At 51.1% G+C, this 22356-nt stretch overlaps 1 protein-coding gene across 2 annotated transcripts in view; it reads left to right on the forward strand.

Moving 5' to 3' along the window:
- The first annotated feature begins 5751 nt into the window (after positions 1-5751).
- Positions 5752-22356, forward strand: part of TPST2 (tyrosylprotein sulfotransferase 2) — a 56585-nt gene continuing 39980 nt past the window's right edge. The window contains exon 1 of one of the 2 annotated variants that reach the window (XM_068563615.1): positions 5752-5831. The gene's annotated coding sequence lies outside the window, so the exon portion shown is untranslated. The remainder of the gene's footprint in view (positions 5832-22356) is intronic. The other variant, XM_068563613.1, reaches the window with a different exon arrangement.

The raw sequence follows: 22356 nt of genomic DNA on the forward strand, positions 1-22356 counted from the left end.
CCTCAGGACATTTGACTGCCATCTGCCAGAAAGTATTGATATAAATCTGTGATGTCTACGATGTCATTATGGTACCCTTGTGCGGTGCCCAACCTGCACAGCTGTACTTGGCAGCCGTGGAGCACCATGTGCAAAGGCACAGAGGCTGAGAGAGCTTGTGGTGGGTCCAAGCTTATTAAGATGGGAGGAGTAGTTTGGTGGTTGTGTGGGTGGATGTCGGGGGTGGGAAGGGACTGCTAAATGTGGCAGAAGAGGAAGCCAGAAAGAAAAGTGGGGCCTTGTGACACCCCGCTCCGTGGTTTTGCTGAGCTTCAAAGTTGAAGCACCACCTCAGATCTTTCTTACCCTCTGGGACATGCATTTTCCATCTTCCTCCCACCCTAGTTCTCCCAACCTTCACCCTCCAATTTGACCAGCATCTTGTGTTAGAAGACAGGCTGTCTTGTCTTGGACCAGAAGATAGGATTCCTGGGTAGGAATCAGGAGATATGGGTGTCAGCCCTGCTCTACTGCTAGAAGCTACCAAGTGTTGGGCAAATCATTTCCATTCCCGGGGACTTATTCTTCTCATCTGTAAAGTGACAGCTCCAATGTCCGTCCAGCCTCAAGATTCTGATGCTGGGATTCTATGGTTCCAAAGTTCTGTGATTCTCCAAAATTCTGTAATTTATGTCTAAGTGTCCACTATTCTCTGATTCCAGTGTCAAGCTACATAGATTCCCATCCTTGGTTCCTAAGGCGTGTGAGTGCAGCTCTAAAATTCTACTGTGGTGGAACCACACAAAACCAACTTTCACATTTCTTCAATGCTAAGACTTCATCAATGGCAAGATGCCCTATGATTTTATGATTTGAGAAAGAAAAAGAGAATTACTATCCATTCAAATATAACACAGCTGCTTTCTGATCACTTAGAATTTTTATTTCATCCTTATTGAAAGAACTATTTTATTTTATTTATTTATTTTTTTTTTTTGCTTTTTATATTTATTTATTTACTTATTTTTGGCTGTGTTGGGTCTTCGTTTCTGTACGAGGGCTTTCTCTAGTTGTGGCAAGCGGGGGCCACTCTTCATCGCGGTGCGCGGGCCTCTCACTATCGTGGCCTCTCTTGTTGCGGAGCACAGGCTCCAGACGCGCAGGCTCAGCAATTGTGGCTCATGGGCCCAGCCGCTCTGCGGCATGTGGGATCTTCCCAGACCAGGGCTCGAACCCATGTCCCCTGCATTGGCAGGCAGATTCTCAACCACTGCGCCACCAGGGAAGCCCGAAAGAACTATTTTAAACTTATTTAGACATAACTTTTTCAGTGTATCAATCTTGTGAGTCCTATAAAAGGAAAACACAATAGGGGACTTCCCTGGTGGTCCAGTGGTTAAGGACCTGCCTTCCAAAGCAGGGGACGCAGGTTCGATCCCTGGTCTGGGAACTAAGATCCCACATGCCGCGGGGCCTGCACGCGGGCCTCAGTCAACTACTGAGCCACAACTAGAGAGCCCACGTGTCACAACTACAAAGCCCACGTGCTCTGGAGCCCGTGCGCCACAACGAAGAGCCCACGCGCCACAACTAAGACCCAATGCAGCCATAAATAAATAAATAAATTTTTTTTTTAAAAAGAAAAACACAATAGACATCCATCAATGAAGTGAGTCCTTAAATTTCTTTGCAGTCATAGTCTAGACCTTCCAGATTGCTTTCAACTCAAAGCTGTTGATGTCCTTATTTTCTCACAGGTGTTATTTAAAAAATATGCCTGTTAGGATTGCTGAAACAATATACACACTTGGCAAAACAAACCAACATAACTTGGAAGTAAATAACAAAGCAATTATTTTATATTTAATTTGTTTTATCCATACATTTATGTAGCTTTTGCTACTGAATTTATGAATAAACAAAACACGGTAATAGAAAACAGAGAACAAATAAAAATTACAAGCAAAAATAAGTAACAAAGATAAAAAGAAACAAGTAAAAGAAAAGAACATCTAAAAGGGCCAGGAGTGTGACATGAGAGTTATAAACCTATTGTTCCTTCCGTGGGTCCTAGTTCCAAAACGTCTCTTGAAATGTGAGCATCTCACCACCTGGAACAGAATTTCAGAGCTTAAAGATGTCACATATTTGCCTCAAAACAGAAACTTTCAGTTTCGACTTCATCAGGTGCTTAGCAGAAGTGATGATGGGTACGATGCTGGAGGATAGCAGTAGAGCTGGACTTGACTGAGTGGCCGTGGTGCCCACAGCCTTTTGGGCATAGAGACATCGACACAAAGTCAGCGATGTGCGTGCAAGAGCAGGATGGGGACGGGAGGACCACCTGAGGCGTGATCCCTTTTGTGCCAGCGCTAGATGGTGATGGATACACAGCAACTGAGTTTTGGAAAAAGAGCATGGTGCCAGGGTGCCCTGAGGAGGTTCTAGAGAGATGAGCATATTTTTAGGGCCATGTTGCCATGACAGCCAGTCATCGGGATCAAGAACCCAAGATCAGGGTACTTTGTGAAGCCTGGGTACCCAACTAGGAAGGAGAACCCCACATCCTTCCAGCAAGAGGAGGGAACCTGCCCCTCTATCCTAGCTTCCTGCCTGCTGCTGGACCACCTCCTTCCCCCACTGTCCTGAGTTTGCATCTCAGCTCTGACATTTACTAGCTCTTGCCCTTGGTCGAGCCCAGTTACCTGACGGAGGCTCTGTTTCCTCATCTGTAAAATGGGAGTAATGGTAATAAAATCTTAGAGGTTGTTGGAAGGAGAAAATGATTAGCTTGAATGTAATTCTTATAAGGTGCTTAGAGCATAGCAAGCATCTGAATCATCATCGGCATCATCTCCTTGAATGTCAGAGATGGAAAGGGGTTTACAATCCACGTGATTGATTGATTGATTGATTGATTGATTTAGCCACACCGTGCAGCATGCAGGATCTTAGTTCCCTGAACAGGGATCGAACCTGTGTCCCCTGCATTGAGAGCTCGGAGTCTTAACCGCTGGACCACCAGGAAGTCCCAGAATCCACGTGCTTTATGCTACATTTATTCTTCCTGCTTTCGATGAATATTGACTGAGGGACTCCCATATGCCAGGCTTTGTCTAGAAGCTGGGGAGACAGGTTCTGGAAGAGAGAAGAGGCCCCTGCCCCAGTTGTTCACAGGCTGGAGGAGCAAACAGTAATGAGCTCGTTCATCTGCCTACAGAGTCACATCAATTTCCCCGGCTGCCTGGTCCAGTGCCCGTCTCATCAGGACATTCGCCAGGGGTGGGGAGGTGGGGTTAGGCTTCCTCAAGGAGGGGACAGCCAGCTTGAGACCTGAAGGGTTTCGCTGAGTTGGGGTGCTGAGAGGAGAGGTCCAACCTAGAAACCAGGTGATCATTCTGGTCCCCTTCTTTAGCGCCACCGCTGAGATCTGCCAGTTTTGTCTTCCAGATATCTCTGGAACCTGAACACTCCGCTATGTCCCCAGCCCCACCTGGGTTGACCAGCTTCCCCTGGAGAATTTTAATAGCCTCCAAACCAGTCTCCCTGTCTGTCCTCTTCTGCACAATAGCCAGAGGATCTCTGCAGAAAGCAAAGCTGGCACGTCCTTCCCCCACTGAACGCCTTCCATATCTCTCCACCTCTGCAAGATAAAGTCCTGACTCCTTCTAGCCCACAAAGCCCTGCAGCATCCAGCCCCTGCAGACCCCCGCAACCTCCTCTCACCCACCCCACATCCTGTCCACTCTGCACTTCATTCAGGGCCCCTTGACAAAGGTCCTTCCTGCCAGACCTTTGCACCTGCGGGTCCCTGTGATTAGCACAATCTCCTATGAACCCTCAGCCGTGCTTCAGGCTTCAGTGTAAACACCCCCGGCCCTCCCTCCTTGGACCAGGTTGATCACCCTGTTCCCAACTCCACGATGCTTGTTGGAGGATCCAGATTACCCCAACTGGATGCAGGACCCTAGTCCTCCTGTTACCTGCTGACTCCCAACGCCCAGCACAGGGCGCTCAGGAAATGCATGTTGCTAGAATGTTCTTAAACACATGCCCCATTCAGACCTCTTCCTTTGATCTCCATTTCTCCACCCAGAAAGGGACATTATAAAACACCCAGCAGGGCTACCCCATAGTGAGTCATACAAAGCCTGTGATATGTGCACAATAAACACTATATAACGTTATTCCATTGTTTCCAGGCCAGTAATAGCTGGCTCCATGGAAGCAGGAGATTTCATTTTGTCAGTTCCAGCACTTTGTACATGGCAGGTACTATTTATTAGACATATAAATGAATGAATTAATGATCTATGAATAAACACATGGTTGGCCATGGACAAAATACTTAATATCTGTATGTCATCTTTTCCTTATCTGTAAGATGGGGACGATAATAGACCTCTCACAAGGTTATTAAAGGTTTAAGTGTGTAAATGTAGATAGAGTGCTTAGAGCAATGCCTAAATAGTATGTAATTATATAGATATACTATAAAGGTAAGTATATAGATATAATATATATATGCATTTGCTGTTATGGTGGTAACTACTATAGAAATTTATTTTATTTTTTGTTTTAATCTTTTAAAATTAATTTATTTTTGGCTGTGTTGGGTCTTCGTTGCTGCATGCGGCATTTCTCTAGTTGCGGCGAGCAGAGGCTACTCTTTGTTGTGGTGCGCGGGCTTCTCATTGCGGTGGCTTCTCTTGTTGTGGAGCACGGGCTCTAGGCACGTGGCCTCAGTAGTTGTGGCTCGCGGGCTCTAGAGCACAGCCTCAGTAGTTGTGGCACACGGGCTTAGTTGCTCCGCATGTGGGATCTTCCCAGACCAGGGCTCGAACCCATGTTCCCTGCATTGGCAGGCGGATTCTTAACCACTGTGCCACCAGGGAAATCCTAGAAATTTATTTTAAATAGGTAATATATACAAATGGTTAAAAAAGAAAAAAAAATTCAAACAGAACAAAGGTTCACGGTGAAAAGTAAGCCTGCATCCTTTCCTCCCCTTCCTTCAGGTATTCAATGCATATGCATATGATGTGTAGATAGATCTATTATCTTCCCAGGTTTACAGATGGAGAAACAGAGGCACAGAGAGGTTAGACTGAGTTGAGCTCTACCAGCCTGGAGTTTTATTTTATTCGTATCTAACAGGGTTTCTCAACCCTGCACTACTGACATTTTAGGCTGGACGGCTCTCGGTTGGCAGGGTGGAGGGCTGTCCTGAGCACTGTAGGATGTTTAGCAGCATCCTAGGCCTCTATCCACTAGATTCCAGTAGAAACGTATCCCCTCCAACCCCCCAGCTGTGACAACCCAAAATGTCTTCAGACATTGCCAAATGTCTTCCTGGGAGGGTGGTGGCCCGCAGGGCGAAATCACACCCTCCTTGAGAACCACTGATGTATATGAATTGTATGATAGCTCTTCCCAGTTTTCTCTTTGCTTTCTACAGACAGCAGCATTAAAACTCTCTGCTCAGGGTCTAGTTTTCTTCTTTTACACCACTTCTTGGCGATCATCCCACTCCCCTGCTTGTAGACAGAGGGAACTTCTCTTAAGCAGAGCAGTAGCAGGGGGTGGGGGAGGCGGTGAGCTGCCCACCCTGTGGGTAAGCCGGCCGGCAGACCAGAGTTTCCGGGGCGGGCAGTCAGCTACCAGGGACGCCCCGCCCCACAGCGCGGTCTGGAGGCGGGACGGGGGGGGCGGGGAGCGGCCGTGGGCGGGGGCCACGTCCCGGACCGCCCCCGCGCGACGTCACGGCGCCATGGCCCCGCCTCCCCCGGCCGGGGCGGCTGGCGAGCGCTGAGTCGCTGGGCACGCGGGGCTGCCGCGGCGCGCCTCTCGTGGTAGGTGGCTCCGGGGCGGCGAGGGGGGGTCCTGGGCTGCAGCTGTCGGCAGGGGGCCGCCTGCGGGTCGGCCTCGGGCGGCGGGGAGCCCTCGGCCCTCGCGGCTTCTTCCCGGGCCCGGCGCAGCTGCTCGGGTTCCGCGGCTGGGTGCTGGGAGGGAGGCGGCGCGGGCGGGCGGGAGGTTCGCGGATTCGCACCCGCCCAGCGCTGCGAGCGCTTTCCCCCGGGTGCGGCGGAGACCCGGCCCCCGTGACCGCGATTCTCGCTTCGGACCCTGCGCGGGGGAGACGCTCAGCGTGTGTGTGTGTGTCTGTGTGTGTTTGTGTGTGTGTTTTGGGGGGAGGCGGCGTGTCTCCGCTGTCTGAGCCCCCGACCCCTCCCCGGCGCGCCCCACACGCGGGCGCCTGGACGCGCGGGGGGCGCGTTGAAGTTAACTTGCAGCTGCCGTGGAGTTACGAGGCGTATCTAAAGTGAAGGGGTTGGGGGGCGGAAATCGCTGCCTGGGGAGGGGGGCGCCGAGAGCATGGGATAGGGGCAGCCCTGGTGAACTTGGGGGTCACCCGCAAGGAGAGGGGGCGGAATTTGACCAGAGGATCCCACCGCCCAGTAACCTCCCCTTCTCAGTGGGAGCTGAACGGGAGGGGCCTCGTAAAGCTGGGACGTGAGTGGCAGCAAGGGAAAGGGGGCATGGTCACCAAGGTTGGGCATGCCTGACCTGGCAAAACCTGTTATTATTATGTGGGACAGAGGTCGAGGTCTTGCTTTTCCACACAAAGGCTGGTCCCCTCGGGAGGAAGGGTGGGAACCATCCGATTGAGTGCAGTAGTTAGAAGGGCTGATCACCTTGTCTGCTTCCCCTTTTACAGATGGGGAAACTGAGGCTCAGAGAGGTCTTGTGCCCACGGCCCTAGGTCCAACAGCTAGGATGTGGCAGAGCTGAAACTCACCCTTATGTGGCAGAGCTGAAACTCACCCTTAGGCCCCCTGAGTTCATGCGTCTTATAGAGGTGTTGGGGAGGGAGGGCTGATAAACTCCTACTCATCCTTCAGAAGCCTCCTTGGGCAGCACCTCCTCCTGGAAGCCTTCCCTGGCACTCCCCAGGCATTGTTGGGTGCTTCGTGTTTTGAATCCCACAGAGGTATCTGGCCCTTTCCCTCACTTATTAACCTCTTTGCAGGTCTGTCCCCCATTCTGGGCTGTGGGCATATCTCCCCATATCCCATCTCAAATCCCTTCATTCAGCTGCGTGTCTAGATGGTTAGGCCAAGCTTCTGTGTTTGGACAAATTTTGGTGTGACTCACTCTGGTTTAGTAGTGATGTGGCCTGGGCGAATCATTCCCCCTCACTCAGCCTCAGTTTCCATGACTGTGAAATCGGGTTTATTGCGTCATTTATAAATGAACCGTTTTTAACCCATTGAATCCCAATTGTATAATATTGATACTATTATTTACTTAATGTATGTATCACTTTCTTTTTTAAAATCTCATGTAATTTTTTTATAGTAACCTTATTGAGATGTAACTCATATGCCATACAATTCACCCTTTTAAAGTATTCAATTTAGTGGTTTTTAGGATTTTCAGAGTTGTGCAACCGTCACCACTGTCTAATTCTAGAACATTGTCATCACCCAAAAGGAAACCCTGGGCCCATCAGTGGTCACTCCAAATTCCCCCACACCCCTACCCCAGCCCCTGGCAACCACTAATCTACTTTCCACCTCTGTGGATTTGCCTGTTCTGGACATTTCCTATAAATGGAATCATGCACTATGGCCTTTTGTGATTGGTGCTTTTCACTTAGAATGTTTCCAAGGTTTGTCCATATGCTAGTATGCAGTACTTCATTACTGTTTTATTTCAGCATTTCATTCTTTTTAATGGCTGAATAATATTCCATTGTATGGTTATAACACACTTTATTTATCCATTTATCAGTTGGGCATTTGGGTTGTTGCCACTTATGGGGCTGTTACGAGTAGTGCTGCTGTGAGCATTCATGTACAAGACTTTGTGTGGCGTATGTTTTCAGTTCTCTGGGGTACAGCCCTAGGAGTGGAATTGTGGGGTCATATGGTAATTCTGTGTTCCACCTTTTGAGGAACCGCTAAAACATTTTCCAAAGCAGCTTCACCATTTTACAATCCCACCAGCAGCAGTTGAGGGTTGGGACATAATCTTAAACAAATTTAGTCTTCAGCAGTCCTAATCTTTGAAATCACTGGCTTTGATGTGCTAGTTAGAAATTAACACACATGAAATTAACATACATGAAATTAAGCTCCTCCTTAGCAGAGTAACTGGGAATGCCTCTGGGACCATCAGTTAGGGAAACAGATCAAGCCTGTGGGCCTCTTAGCCGAGGTACGTGTGCACTGTGTCCCTTCTGTTCCTGAGCGGGACCAGGGGAGGCCATGAGGAACCCAGGGGCTCGCAGTGCCCAACCCAGGACCCAGCACAGGATCTGGTGGTGCCTTTAGGGACCTCTGCATGGGATGAAGGTAAAGCGAGGGGGACAGCTCAGACCTTCCCACACCAGGCCAGCGGGGGTCCCTTGACAGCTGAGGCTCCATGTGGAGGCCAGGGAGACCCTTGGCGGGTTTCCTAGACTGCAGCCCTAAGAGGAGGCCTGTCCCTTGGCTCGGAAGTGGGGTCTGGTCCTGCCTGTGTTCCACCCGCTACCACTATGCTCATTCTGAAGGTGACCTCCCCTGGTGGCCACGTGGTTCCCTTAGATATACCCTAAGTGAGCCACTGCTTATTTCCAGAGATGCCACCCCTAGGCCTGAGGCCAGCAGTCCTGAGCGACAGATGCCCCACCCGTGACACGCTGGACACACAGACACCCCCGTCCCTCCTCTCGGGTGTTGTCCCCCCACCTGGGACGCCCACCTCTTCCCACATGCTCTTTGCCTTCCATGAGGCCAGGCTGCAGGGAAGATCCGAGGTCAGAGGGTGGCAGCATCACAGGATAACAAAGGGGCTTGAAGGTCATCTGTTCTTCCCGAGGTTCAACCTGTAACCTGCTGGTTCGGGAACTTCAACCAGCCTTGGGCTCTGTGTTCCCGGGTCCCAGCCACCGGCCTCCTCCTACCTGGGCCGTGGAGACGAGGCCTTCTGGTGGCCGTGTCCAGCCCCTCCTGCTTTTATTCACTTGTGCGTACTTTCCCTCTCTTGGCCTTTTAAAGTCCTGATTTCCTGTGCACGAAGAAGGCAGCCTGGGGAAACGGAAACAGGGTTGAGGAGGCTAGTCAAGGGGCTGCCCCTTGCTGGGCCTCAGTGTACCCTGCTGGGGAATGGGCATGGACTGAATGCAGTACCACCTTGGGAATCATAAAGTGTTCAGATGCTTTATCGACGTGACTTCGTGGATCAATTTGTAGCAGGAGTGGCAGGTCAGAAGTGGCTGGTATTGATGACTTGAAAGCCCGGGTGTGGCCTGCGTGGCTTTGATTTGCCATGTGGCGGCGTGGAAGCTTGTCTGGGTAGCTGGCTCCTGGCCTCCCCACTTACCGCCCGTTCCTACTGCCTGCAAAGCCCCTTGCTCTCTGCAGACATATCCACCCTGAATGGGGCTGCTCCAGGGAAGGTTCTGGGATGCCTGCCCCTTCCCATGCCCCTGCTTGGGTCTCCTCCATCCTGGGCTGCCGCAGCCTGAGGAGGATTTGTGGGAATGATTCATTCAGAGCAGCCCGAGAGCTGGGGCAGGCCCCAGAAATTGCAGGGAAGGACCGAAGAGGGCAGCGCCCACGTGCCCTGGGGAGCATCTGGGACTGCCGCCCAGAGAAGCTGCTTGTTATCCTGCGTGCTCAGAAGGTGGGCAGCAAGGGCAGGGCAGCTGCCCTGGCTGCCAAGTGAATTTTGCATCAACCAGACTTTTGACCCACGTGGCTGTAGCCAGAAGGTGGGCAGGTTGCCAGAAAGCGGGCTGGGTGATAGCATCCTCCAGGGCCCAGGCCTGTGTTAGAATCCGGCCAGTCCCCTTAGGGGTGATGGGTCTGGGTTCCCTAGCTGCCTTCCTATGCCTCAGTTTTCTCATCTGCAGAATAGAAGCACAAATGGGACCTACCTCCTGCAGTTGTTGATGGGAGGGATCGGGGATAAAGTATTGGGGTTGGCCAAAATATTCGTTCGGGTTTTTCCATAATTTTTTTTTTCTTAATTTTATTTTATTTATTTTTATTTTTGGCTGCGTTGGGTCTTCGTTGCTGCGCACAGGCTTTCTCTAGTTGTGGCGAGCGGGGACTACTCTTCGCTGCGGTGCACAGGCTTCTCATTGCTGTGGCTTCTCTTGTTGCAGAGCTTGGGCTGTAGGTGCACAGGCTTCAGTAGCTGTGGCACTCAGGCTCCGTAGTTGTGGCTCACGGACTCTATAGCACAGGCTCAGTAGTTGTGGTGCACAGGCTTAGTTGCTCCGTGGCATGTGGGATCTTCCCAGACCAGGGCTTGAACCCATGTCCCCTGCATTGGCAGGCGGATTCTTAACCACTGCGCTACCAGGGAAGTCCCTTTCCGTAACATCTTATGGAAAAACCCAAATGAACTTTTTCGCCAACCTAATACCTACCCTTCTACCAGGCAAAATGCAAGGCCCCAAGGTCAGACAGGATCTTCGGAGACACTTGAACGTGTCCCTTTGTGAGCCTCGGCTTCCCCATCTGTCCAGAGGCAATAATTATAAATAAAATGTCAACAGGGCTTACTGGGTGCCAGGCAATGTTCTAGGTACTTTATGTACTTGAACTCATTTAATTCTCCCAGCGGCCCTCTGAGATGTACACACTGAGGCACAGAGAGGTGAAGTAATTTGCATAAGGTCACCCAGCTAGGAAGTGGGAGAGACAGGGTTTGAATCCAGAGTCTACACTCTTAATTTTCATCTTACCCCCTTCTTGATACCCTGTCTTAATGCCTAGCACACAGAAAACGCTCAGAGAATGTCAGTTGCTATTATTACATTATTATAGAATTATTCTTACATATTATATGATTGTAAAATTATGTTATTAATAATTGTTCATCCCTTTTCCTGCCTCTTTGTCCACATTCTTTCCTGGACAGACAGAACAAGCAGGGCTCTTGGCTTGTCTGAAGACTAGATTCCTATCCCCCTCCCCAATGTCCCCCCACTCTCCCCACTCTCATGAGCAGTTGGGGGCTGGACAAGAGCTTGGAGGCAACTGAGTCCCAGCTCTGCCTCCACATTGCTGTGTGACATTGGGCAAGGTGCTTCCCCTCTCTGAGACTCAGTTTCCCCACCTGTGAAATGGGCAGGTAGTGCTGTAACAAGCTGCCAGTCAATGGCTTCACCCTGCAGGTTGGTTTTTGTGTAGCTCCCACAGTGCTGTATTTTATTTTATTTTAATTAATTTTTATTGGAGTGTAGTTGCTTTACAATGTTGTGTTAGCTTCTGCTGCACAGCAAAATGAATCAGCCATTCATATACATATATCCCCTCCATTTAGGACACTACCAGTGCATTAAATAGAGTTCCCTGTGCTATACAGTATGTTCCCATCAGTTGTCTATTTTATACATAGTATCAATAGTGTATATGTGTCAATCCCAATCTAGTGCTGTATTTTAAAACGAGAAAACATTCAACTATTTTTAGAGAATAATTCCAGTGTCTCACTTCTTATGGAAGCTCAAGAGCTTGAGCCAAACTAGAGTGGCCTGAAGCTGCCCCGTCGATGGCCTGGGCTGTCCTGGTCGCTCCCCACGGTCCCCTGGCCCCGAGAGCCCCCTGGCCCAGTGCACGCCTTCAGGGCTCTGAGGACACCAGGGACCTGCCTGGGTGTCACATGAACAAGCAGATCCGTTGCTTTAAAAAATGATATAGGGGGGCTTCCCTGGTGGCGCAGTGGTTGAGAGTCCGCCTGCCAATGCAGGGGACACGGGTTCGAGCCCTGGTCTGGGAGGATCCCACATGCCGCGGAGCAGCTGGGCCCGTGAGCCACAACTACTGAGCCTGCGCGTCTGGAGCTCGTGCTCCGCAACGGGAGAGCCCGCGATAGTGAGAGGCCCGCGCACCGCGATGAAGAGTGGCCCCCCGCTTGCCGCGACTGGAGAAAGCCCTCGCACAGAAACGAAGACCCAACACAGCCATAAATAAATAAATAAATAAATAAAATATTAAAAAAAATAATAATATAGGGCTTCCCTGGTGGTGCAGTGGTTAAGAATCCGCCTGCCAATGCAGGGGACGTGGGTTCGAGCCCTGGTCCGGGAAGATCCCACATGCCGCAGAGCAACTAAGCCCGTGTGCCACAACTACTGAGCCTGCGCTCTAGAGCCTAAGAGCCACAACTACTGAAGCCCACTCACTACAGCTACTGAAGCCCGAGCGCCCTAGAGCCCGTGCTCCACAACAAGAGAAGCCACCGCAATGAGAAGCACACACACCGCAGTGAAGGGTAGCCGCCACTTGCCGCAACTAGTGAAAGCCCACACGCAGCAACAAAGACCCAACACAGCCAAAAAATATATCAATTAATTAATTATTTAAAAAAAGAAAGTTTAAAAAAAATTGATATATTTTTTAAACCACTGGTTTCGATGTTCTCCAAGAGTCTTTCCAGCTCTGCTTTTCTAGGTCATTGGAGGCTGTCTGAGGCCTCTGATACCTCTTCTGCCACTGTAAACCCTCAAGGCTTTTAACACACCCTTGTCCCCATCCCACACTCCCCGGGTGAGGAGCCCCTGTCTCTGGGCCCCAGGGTCCCGCCTTACCTGGTCCAGGTCCCTGGTTAACCCACAGAGTTATTCGGGGCCAGCCGAGGCCCCTCCGCTGTGAGCGCTGGCGGGTGTGTGTCTGTGTACCAGCACATCCACACCGCCTGCACAGCTGCTGGGACACCATCCCACTCCTTCTGCCTGTCCTCACAGGGTACCAGGGAGACATTTTTGTTATTGACAACTCCATTTCCTGGAAACTGAGACTCGAGTCACTTTCCCGAGGTCACACAGGCCTGAAGTGACAGCACCGGGTTTCGAACCCAGATCTGCCCAACTCCAGTGGCTGCCCGAGGGAGTCATCCATCCATCCCATCACTGCACGGAGAGCCACGGAGTGATGTCTGCAGTCATTGGCATGTCCCCTGCACCTGGCCCTGGGCCTGGGTCATACTGGGCACTCAGTAACTTGCTGAATAGGGACATGCTACAGGTTCTCAGCTAGAGGCTGGGTGCAGGATTCAGGAAGCCACCAGGTCCCACTTTTTCCAGAGTGCACCTTCTGGTGGAGGCAGCAAACAAGAAAAAGGGTAAATCACATCTCTGACCCGAGGTGCCGAGCTGGGAAATTGGGGACCACACCTCTCAAACTTAAACACTTTCAGGAATCCCCTAGAGCTCTTGCCAAAGTGTAGATTCTGATTGAGTGGGGTGGGGACAGGGCCTGTGACTGCCTTTCTAGCCAGCTCCTAGCACACTCCAGTGCTGCTTGCCTAAAGACCACACTTGGAGCAGTGACAGCCTATGTCAGAGGTCAGGAAACTACAGCCCCTGGGCCAAATCCGGCCCATTTGCTGGTTTTTGTAAGTAAAGTTTTATTGGAACACAGCCACGCTTTTACTTACATTTTGTCTGGCTGCTTCCGTGCTACAACGGCAGAGTAGAGTAGTTCCAACAGAGACCCTGTGGTCCACAGGACTGAAAATACAACAATTATTGGGCCCTTTACAGAAAGTCTGGCCGTCTCAATCTACTCATCTCTTGGGTTCCTTCAAGTAATAATATTTTGTGATTTGGTGAGTGTAAGGTGGTAATAAAAAGAATGATTGCAGTTAACATTTGAGGGCCTCCTGGGTACTTAGCTCTTTACGGGTAGTTAGTTCACTGCTGTATCCATTTTATAGGTGAGAAAACTGAGGCTCATAGGGATTGGGTCGCTGGCGCAGAGACTGGGGGGCCAGGAGCTGGGTGAGGCCGGTTGGAACCAGGTCAGCTCATTCTTTTTACATGAGAGCTTCTGCCTGGACATTTTTCACGGAGCACAGAGAAGCTTTTGTTTCGATTTCAACCCGTCCAAGGGTGCTCAGGTACCTTCATTTCTTTATTTGTCTGTTCTTCCGTTGAGTCAACAAATATCCTCGCAGCCCATGCTGGGAGTTGGGGGCCTTGCTGAGTCCTGAGAAGATGTGGGGGATGCCCAGCCCTTTGCCTTCCGGTGGAGGAGGCCATGCAGGCTGCTAAGCGCTTTGAGGGACATTGACACAGGGATGGGAGGCAGTCAGGGAAGGCTTCCTGGAGGAGGGGGTATAAATTATACCAATAGGAGTTAGCTGGGTAGAAGAAGGCAGGAAAGGTTTTCTAGGGGAAGGGAACCACATCCACAAAACTGGGGGCTTTGTAGGTTAGAGTTCATGGCACTGAGATTTTAGTATGTTTGCGTGTGTTTGTTGGGGGTGGGAGGGTGTTAAAATTGGCCAGGTCAGAGAACCTGGATTTTACCCTGGAGAATGAAAGAGTTTTCCTCTCCAAGTCCCCTTCTACCCTCTGATGACTTCCTGGACAGAGTCTTCACTAGGTGCTACCTCAGTGTTTCTCTCCAGAGTCCTGTGGATTAACAAAGAGCAGACCCGCACTGGGCCCCCCTGGGGTCCTTGGGCAGGCAGCAGTCTCCAGCTAGGAGGCAGAAGGATCGCTTCCTTTGCATGTGTTTTTGCAGTTACTTTTTAATTAGGGTGTGTTTTTAATTTAAGCTGGGGGGTTAGAGTTTCCTTTGAAAATGTTTTAACGATATTGAATCCATTTAACAAAAATATTAAGTAGGTGAGAGTAAAGAGGGTTCTGGCTGTAGCCAGCGTCATGAAGGTGGTCTTCAGCAGGTGGGAATTTGGGGAGCCCCGTGGCAGGAGGGGGCCAGACCAGCAGCAGCCTTCCTCTTAATATTCTGCTCTTTCTCTGAAGCCCCAGGGGCCCTGACCTGGGGTGGGGGTGGGGAAGGACTCCGTTAGCCATGGTGGTGCAGGCGTGGGTCCTGGTTCTCGCTGGGCAGCTGAGGTTCCTGTTCCAGGCTACTCCCTCTCCCCGTCTTGCTCCTCCTCCCCCACGCCCTGTGTCTGTCTTGGTCTCTATTTTTGTTGCTCCCTGTCTGTCTCTCTTTCCCATCGCTGTCTCCCTCTTGTTTATGTCTCTCCCCTGACTCTGTCTCCCCTGTCTCTGTCTCCCTTCATCTCTATCTCTCCTTGTTTCTCTCTCCCCACGTCTCTCTCCCACCTCTGTCTCTCCACATCCCTGGTTCCCCCATCTCTATCCCTGTCTGTCTGTCTGTCGTCTCCCTCCCCCACCTGCACTACTTCCCCTTCTCCTCCCCCCACGCACACACCCTAACACCTCTCTTCCTTGCTTTCCCTTTCTTCATCTCCATCCCACTTCCTTTGGCTGTGAGTGATATCCTGCCTCAGAATCACCAGAGCCCTTGCAGAGCCCGGGGACCCGGCCAAGCATCCCCAGTGGAGGTGTGGGAGACTTGGTGTGGGCCACTTCCCCGGTGAAGAGAGGGAGATTAGGAGGTCTGCGGAGGCCATGCCGTAGTCCAGGGTTTGGAATCCAGCCCTGGCCCCGGGCCTCTCGCCCGGCCCAGCTGGCCCCAGGGCCATGGGGCCCAGGGATGCGGAGAGGAAGCCTGGGTTGACAGCAAGAGGGCTGAACGCCGCTTTGGGTTTGATCGAGGATCCTGGCTCCCAGGAGTAGGTGCGAGGCCCACGGGATGTCGCCGTCGCCCTTCCTTGGGCCACCGAGAGGCTGTGAGCTCCACGGGCAGGCACCACGCAGTGTGTCCTTGGCTCCCCTTGAGCACACAGTAGGCCAGCAGTGCATATTTAAGGGCTGAGAGTTTGGGGGAGCATAGCCAGATTAGAGACTGAGTCCAGCCCCTTCCTTTCGCCAATGTGGAAACTGATGTCTAGAGAGTGGAGGTGATTTGCTGAGGATCGTGCAAACAGGTTTGGAGCACAGAGCAGAGTCTGGGTCCCCGACCCCCAGCAAGACAGGGAGAGCAGGTGGGTGCTCTAGTGGCCCTCCGTAGGTGTCCTGTGAAAACCGCCTCTTAGGAGGCGGGAGACTCGGGTTTGAGGCCACCTTGCCCTCCTGCTGGGGGACCCTGGGCAAGCTTTTCCTCCCTGGACGTCCTCTCGGTCTCTACATACCCTCCAGGTGATGATGCACGGTCCTGAGGATTGCAGACGGGGTCAGGTCTCTGCGGTCGGAGGCCGCTGACCTCACAGCGGGTGGACAGCGTGCTTGTTCTCAGCAGGGGCTGTGGCTGCCCTGGCCTTGGGAACCTCAGTCCTCTGGTTATATGTTGCCTGGTCTGGGTCACACGGAGGATGCTGTTGTAATCACAGGCCTATTGTGGGTTCGCTGGGGAAACCCAGAAGGAGAAGACATAACTCCCTATTGCCTGCAGAGGACGGAGGGGTACTCCTCCTCCCCCGACTCCAGGCCCCGAGATCGGCCCCCGCCTGCCTCTCGCCTCCCCACCCCTTGTGAGAGGGTTCCTGGTAGTGCAGTGCCTTTGAACAAGCAGCAGCACCCCCTGGAGGGCTTGTTCTACACAGCTTGCTGCACCCCATACCCAGAATCCCCCATCCAGCAGGTCTGCAAGGGGCCCGAGAATTTGCGTTTCTTACCGGTTCTCAGGTGCCGCAGGATGCAGCTGTCTGGGAACCCAGTTTGAGAACCACCATAGTAGTGCATGCTCTAAAACCAGGCAGTGTAGGCTTAAGACCCTGCTCCACTGTCTCCCTGCCTTGAGCTCTCAGGCGAGGACTTTACCTCTCTGTGCCTCGGCTTCCTCGTCTGTAAAATGGGATGATAACAGCACTGGTCTCGTAGATTAGCTGTGAGAATTAAATGAGCTAATACGTGTATACTGCATAGAACAGTGCCCAGGCACGGAGTAAGCGCTATATCTGTGTTTGCTGTTACTACAATTACTGTTGTTGTTACTTTTACTACAATTTCCCTTCTCCCCCACCCCCACCCACAGACTGTTCTGCTTACGGGGAATCCTTTGCCAGTCTCCTAATTTCCAGCGCACATTCACACCTCCAGGACTCTCTGATCAAGCTCTGCCCTCCCCCTGGGGTGCTTCCCCTCCCCTCTGCACCTGCTGAAACGCAGCCCATCCTTTTAGACTCAGCACAGATTCCTGCTTGGGCCTCACCACGCCCCCGCCCTGCCCCAGCCAGAATCCACAGCCTTCTGACTTCCCTGATCACATGACTTACTTCCCTAATCCAGCTCTCACTTCATTCAGCCCATCATCCAGTTACTTGGGCATCAGTCTCCCGTGGTGACCCACAAGTTCCTTCAGATCCAACTTCTCCAGGCTTTGATGGCACAAGGAAGGTCCCCTTGGAAACGTTACCCCCAAAGTACAACAGCCTTGATGTGTTTCAAGAAGGCCGGCCCCATCGGCAGCCTCCCGGGTTGCGAGGTGGAGCCCTGTTTGGGATGTGGGGTTTCCCTAATTCGTAAGAGCGTCAGCTTGGCGTCTGAAAGCCCCAGTTCAAATCTGAGTTTTACCATTTAGTGCTGTGCCGCCTTGGGTAATTTTCTTAGTTATTTGTACCCTTCACATCTTCAGTTTAAAGTGACTCTTATCTACCATCATTGATGTCAGTAGGTTTTTGTGAGGATTCAGTGGGGTCTCATTTATGCAACGAATATTGAGCTCCTTCTGTATGCCAGACTCCGTGCTAGGCACTGGGGATCCAGCAGTGAGCGAGACACACCATCCCTGCCCTTGGGGCGCTGACGTTTTAGGGGGAAAGACGGACGCACAGGGAGACGTATTAGGGTTCGCCAGAGAAACAGAACCAATGGGACATATATAGAGAGACAGATGTATTTTAAGAGATTTATTGCAGGAATTAGCTCACCCAGTTATGGGGGCTGAGAAATCCCATGATCTGCCATCTGCAGGCTGGAGACCGAGGAACGCTGCTGGTGTAATTCAGTCTGAGTCTGAAGGCCTGAGAACCAGGAGCATCTGTGTGTGAGGGCAGGAGATGGATGTCAAGCATGCGTCTCCAGCAGAAAAAGAGCAAATTCCTTCCTCCATGTTTTTGTTCTCAATGGATTGGCCGATTCCCACCCACATTGCTGAGGGCGATCTTTACTCTGTCTAACAATTCAGACATTAATCCTTTCCAGAAACACCCTCACAGACACACCCAGAATGTTTGACCAGCTATGTGGGCATCCCTTAGGTTGCCCATACAATTAACAGGTTGACACATACAATTAACCATCACAGGAGAAGTACAGGAATCACAGTGGCATTGTTCCAGGAGGATGTGCTGGGAAGGAGGTGGTCCGTGTGAAGAACTCTGGGCACAGTCTGGCAAATAAGAGGCCCTCAGCAATTGGTAATTGTGATTATTACTATTGTTATTACTGTAATTATTAGAGAGAGGAGATGAGAAGGGAAGGGAGGTGTCATAGGAAGAAGGTATAGTGTCAGTGACAGTATAGGGACAAGAAGGCATTTGGTGTCACAATCATGATATTCGTAGCCAGTGTTTACTGATGCCCCAGTGTGTGCCAGGTATTCCGCTAAGGGCCTCCTAGGGACAAAAGTCATCTCATCCTCCAGGGAGGTGCATTTTTATCCCCATTTTCGGATGAGGGGAATTGGGCCTCTTATCTGGGGAAGTAGAGGGATGGGATTTGAACCTGGCCCTTCTTCGGGGGGCCTGCGGGCTCCATAGGTGAGTGGTGGGAGGTGAAACTGGTGGGGCCGGGGCAGGTGGGGAAGGCTGGACTCTCGCCTTGGACCTCAGAGGTTGTTTAGCATGTCTTCCTGCTGGAGACCCTGGGCGGTCCTGGGCTGCATGGCGCGGGGAGGTCCACAGCACATCATCTTCTCACCTTATGGTCCAGAAAAACCAGTGTGGGGTAAAGCCCCACACGGATGGGTGAGAAGGGATGGCTCTTCCCTGGCCCCCTTCTGGTGAGGTCGGCTGGTGGGTGGCAAGTTCCCCGTGGGGCCGGGGGTGTGGCAGGAAGTGGTGGGCACAGCCAGACCCATGGCGGAAAGCCCACATTGTGGAGGGTGAGGACACCCAGGTGTGTGCACCTTTACTGAAAGGATGTGATTGCTTACTGTCAGTGTCTCCCAGCTCCGCTGTCTGGGACCTTCTCCACTTAGGACTAAGGACATCAGGAGCCCAGATGAAGCGAGTAGTGAGGACTCAAGAGATTTATCTGTGTCTCCATCCATTCATTTCTCAAATACCTAAATCCCTATGACTTGCCAGTTTCTGAGCAAACAGCTGCATCTTTATCTTTTTGTGTGTGATGTCATTGACACCTCACAATGACCCATGAGGCAGGCATCAAGAGGAGCCCTTATTTGGTGGAAAGATGGGGATTTTGGGTCAGATGCACTTGAGTTGGCTCGTGCACAAGCTGTGAAACCTTGGGCCAGCCCCTTCCCCTCTCTGGGCCTTAGTTTCCTCACCTGTAAAATGGGGATCATATTAGTGACCATCTCTTGAGTTCCTGGCACGATTATAGATAAGGTTATGTGGTGCCTGATGCATAGACTTGCTCAGTAATTCACAGTGATCAGGATTGTGTTGTTCACCCATTTTATAGATGAGGAAACTGAGGCTCAGAGAAGTTCTGGGACTCTCTCCACAGCATCTTGCTCCCTGGCTCTGTTCCTACTGATGTCTGGGCAAGTCTGCAGATTCAGATACTCTCCAACAAGGTCCCAGGCCCCCTCAGAGCCCCAAACCATTTTCCTTTAAAGAAAGGCCATTCACTCACTCTGAATCTGGCTTCCAGAAGTCAGTGAACTGTGAGGAGACGGTTCTCCTCATGGGTTCCTCCCTTTGATTTTTTAAGTGTTCTTGTTCTGAGCAGCTCGTGAAGCTCTTTGAAATTCTTTCTCTTCCACCTGCTTCAGGAGCACGTGAGAGGGAGGAGGGTCTCCCAGTCCTGGGCTGTGTTTATCCAAGAGGGAAGCAGCAGGGCAGGTTGATGTCCCAGGAAACTAGATTCCCAGGGATGTGCTGCTTGCAAATTGTGCTCTTAAGACCCCCACCCAAATCCCACCCCTGTCCCCCGCTCAGATGTCCTAAAGATCACCTGGACGAAGGACCTGTCTTATCTGGGAACATTACATCAGCAAGTATTTATTATCTGCTTGCTTTGTTCTTGGTCAAGCCTTTCTACCTTTTTGGCTGTCCGCCACTGCAAAACCTCTACAACAAAGAAGTGCAATCAGAAAAGCCATAAACTACAATTAAGGGGCAGGGGAAGGGGGAAGTTAATCAAAGACTTTCTAAGCATAAAGTATCAGAACAACCTTCTGGCCTCTGGTAAGGATATTCTCCGGTTAGTTTCGCTTGAGGAAAACTCAGATCCACACCTTTGGGGCAGAAGTGAGAGTGGTTAGCTGGCTCCAGCCATCACTGTGAGTCTTCAAATAAGACTTTGGAAATCAATGTTGCTTAGATTGTCAAAACAAATTTTTTAAAAAGTCATGCTGGGGCCTGGGAGAAGACCACTTGAGAGGTAAGTGCAAAGGTCAAAAAGAGTCTATTATGTGTCTGAATCAGTTGGCTTTGAGTGGTAAAATCCGAATTTAAAATAGTTAAGGTGGAAAATAAGGGAATTTATTGAGTTAGGTAAATGGTTAAGTCCAAAGGTAGACTGCCTTCAGGTACAGCTGTATCCAGGTGCTCCACTGTCTCAGAGCGCTCTCTCTTTTGCTCTCTGTCTCTCAGATGGGCTTTCTTCTGTGACGGCTTCTTTCTCAGGCATGCTCTCCCCAGTAACATCTCCAGGCATACATCCTGCTAATTTAGCTATCTCACCTATAAGAGAACTATTTCTCTAATAATTCTTGCAAATCCTGGGATTGATTCCTATTCATCCACCTGGAGTCTCTTACCCATCCATGAGCATCTGTACCCTCTTACTGACCAGACCTCAGCTGCTGGTCTTGGGCATGGGGTCAGCCCTACCCCAGTCACAAGGACAGATCCCAGAAGACTGGAGAATGCATTCTCAGCAGGCAGGTTGACAGATGCCCACACCAGTGGTGGAGCAGCAATGAAAGGGAAAGGCAGGGTTTATGTCCTGGGGGAGAAAATGGAAGCAGGCACTGCCCTTAATGGAGTATTTAATCTGCTCCAATATGGTATGAAAGCCTTTATGTGTATTTAACTGCTCTCCTCTCTCACAGGTAAGAAAATGAGGCTCAGAGACGTTAAGTGACTCACCTAAGGTCACAAAGCTGACAGGTGGAGAATTCAAACTCACCTCCATCTTCCTGCAAAACCCATTTTTTTCCACAGCTCCCTGATACTTGGGGAAACTTAGTAACCTGCAAAGTGAGCTCAAAAAATAAAATATGAATGCCTTTGGGTGGGCCAAGCTCTGTGTTAAGGTTGGGAAGAGAAAAAAAAATTTTTTTTAAGACTGCAAGACCCCTCAGCCCGTGAGCTCCCGACATTCAAGGAGGTGCAAACAGCAGTTATCATAGAGAATGGTAAGGGGTAGACAAGGGACCGGGAGACATAGTGGAGTGCTTACTACAGGCTGGGTGTTCAGGGAAGATTTCCTGGAAAAGGTGATGCTTAAGCAAAGGCAATAACAAACAGGCCAAGGTAAGGATGAGGAGAGGGTATGTAGGTACCAGTTAGTTGGGGCTCTTGAGTAACAGAGACAGAAACCCAGTTTCCATGGAATTAAGCAAAAAAGTAAATTTATAGGCTCATGTAAAAAGTTGAGGGGTAGTGATGGCTTCAGGCGTGGCTGGATCCAGGAGCCCAACTAATATCAGAGATTCATGTCTCTATCTCTCAGCTCCACATTCTTGGGTTGGCTTCAGTCTCAGGAAGGCTCTGAAGTGGTGACTAGAAATGGCCCCGTACCCTACTTGTTTCGCCTCCCCAGAGGATCTTGCAAGAGTCTCTAGCCAAGTGCCATTGAGCTAGATTGAGTCATGTATCCATCCCTGAACCAGTACTGTGACCTGGGAGCAGAATGCTATCATTATCCAGGCCTGGGTCAGGTGTCCGCACCTGGAGTCTAAGGTAGCCTGAGAATGTGGATAGGAAAATCTGGGGTGCGTGGCACCCTCCGGGCTGATAGTAGTTCTGTTTGGCCAGAGCTCGGGGTCAGATTTCAAGGCCCCCCATAAGCCATGTGAAGAATTACCTCCTGAAGGTAGTGGGGAGCCTTGGGGAGCCTCAGCAGTGTCGTTCAAGCAGAAGGCAACAGGCCCGCTGTGCAGAGAGGGGCAAGAGCAGGGGGCCAGGTCGGAGGTGATGGCGGTTTGGGGTGCTGGACAGGGCTGAGTGGTGAGCTGAATCAAGCTCATGGAGGGGAGGGGGTTCACAGGGATCTGGATTCTCTGGCTTGGACGACAGGGAAGCCTGGAAGGGAACCAAGGTCAGGAGATAACGTGGTGAGTTGAGATTGCCCTGGGAAGTCGGGTATTTCATGATTGCTGTGCAGAGAGGGGCCCGGAGAGGGGCCCAGGGCGAGAATTC

This window comes from Eschrichtius robustus, chromosome 14, assembly GCF_028021215.1.
Source record: "Eschrichtius robustus isolate mEscRob2 chromosome 14, mEscRob2.pri, whole genome shotgun sequence".
NCBI classification, from domain to species: domain Eukaryota; kingdom Metazoa; phylum Chordata; class Mammalia; order Artiodactyla; family Eschrichtiidae; genus Eschrichtius; species Eschrichtius robustus.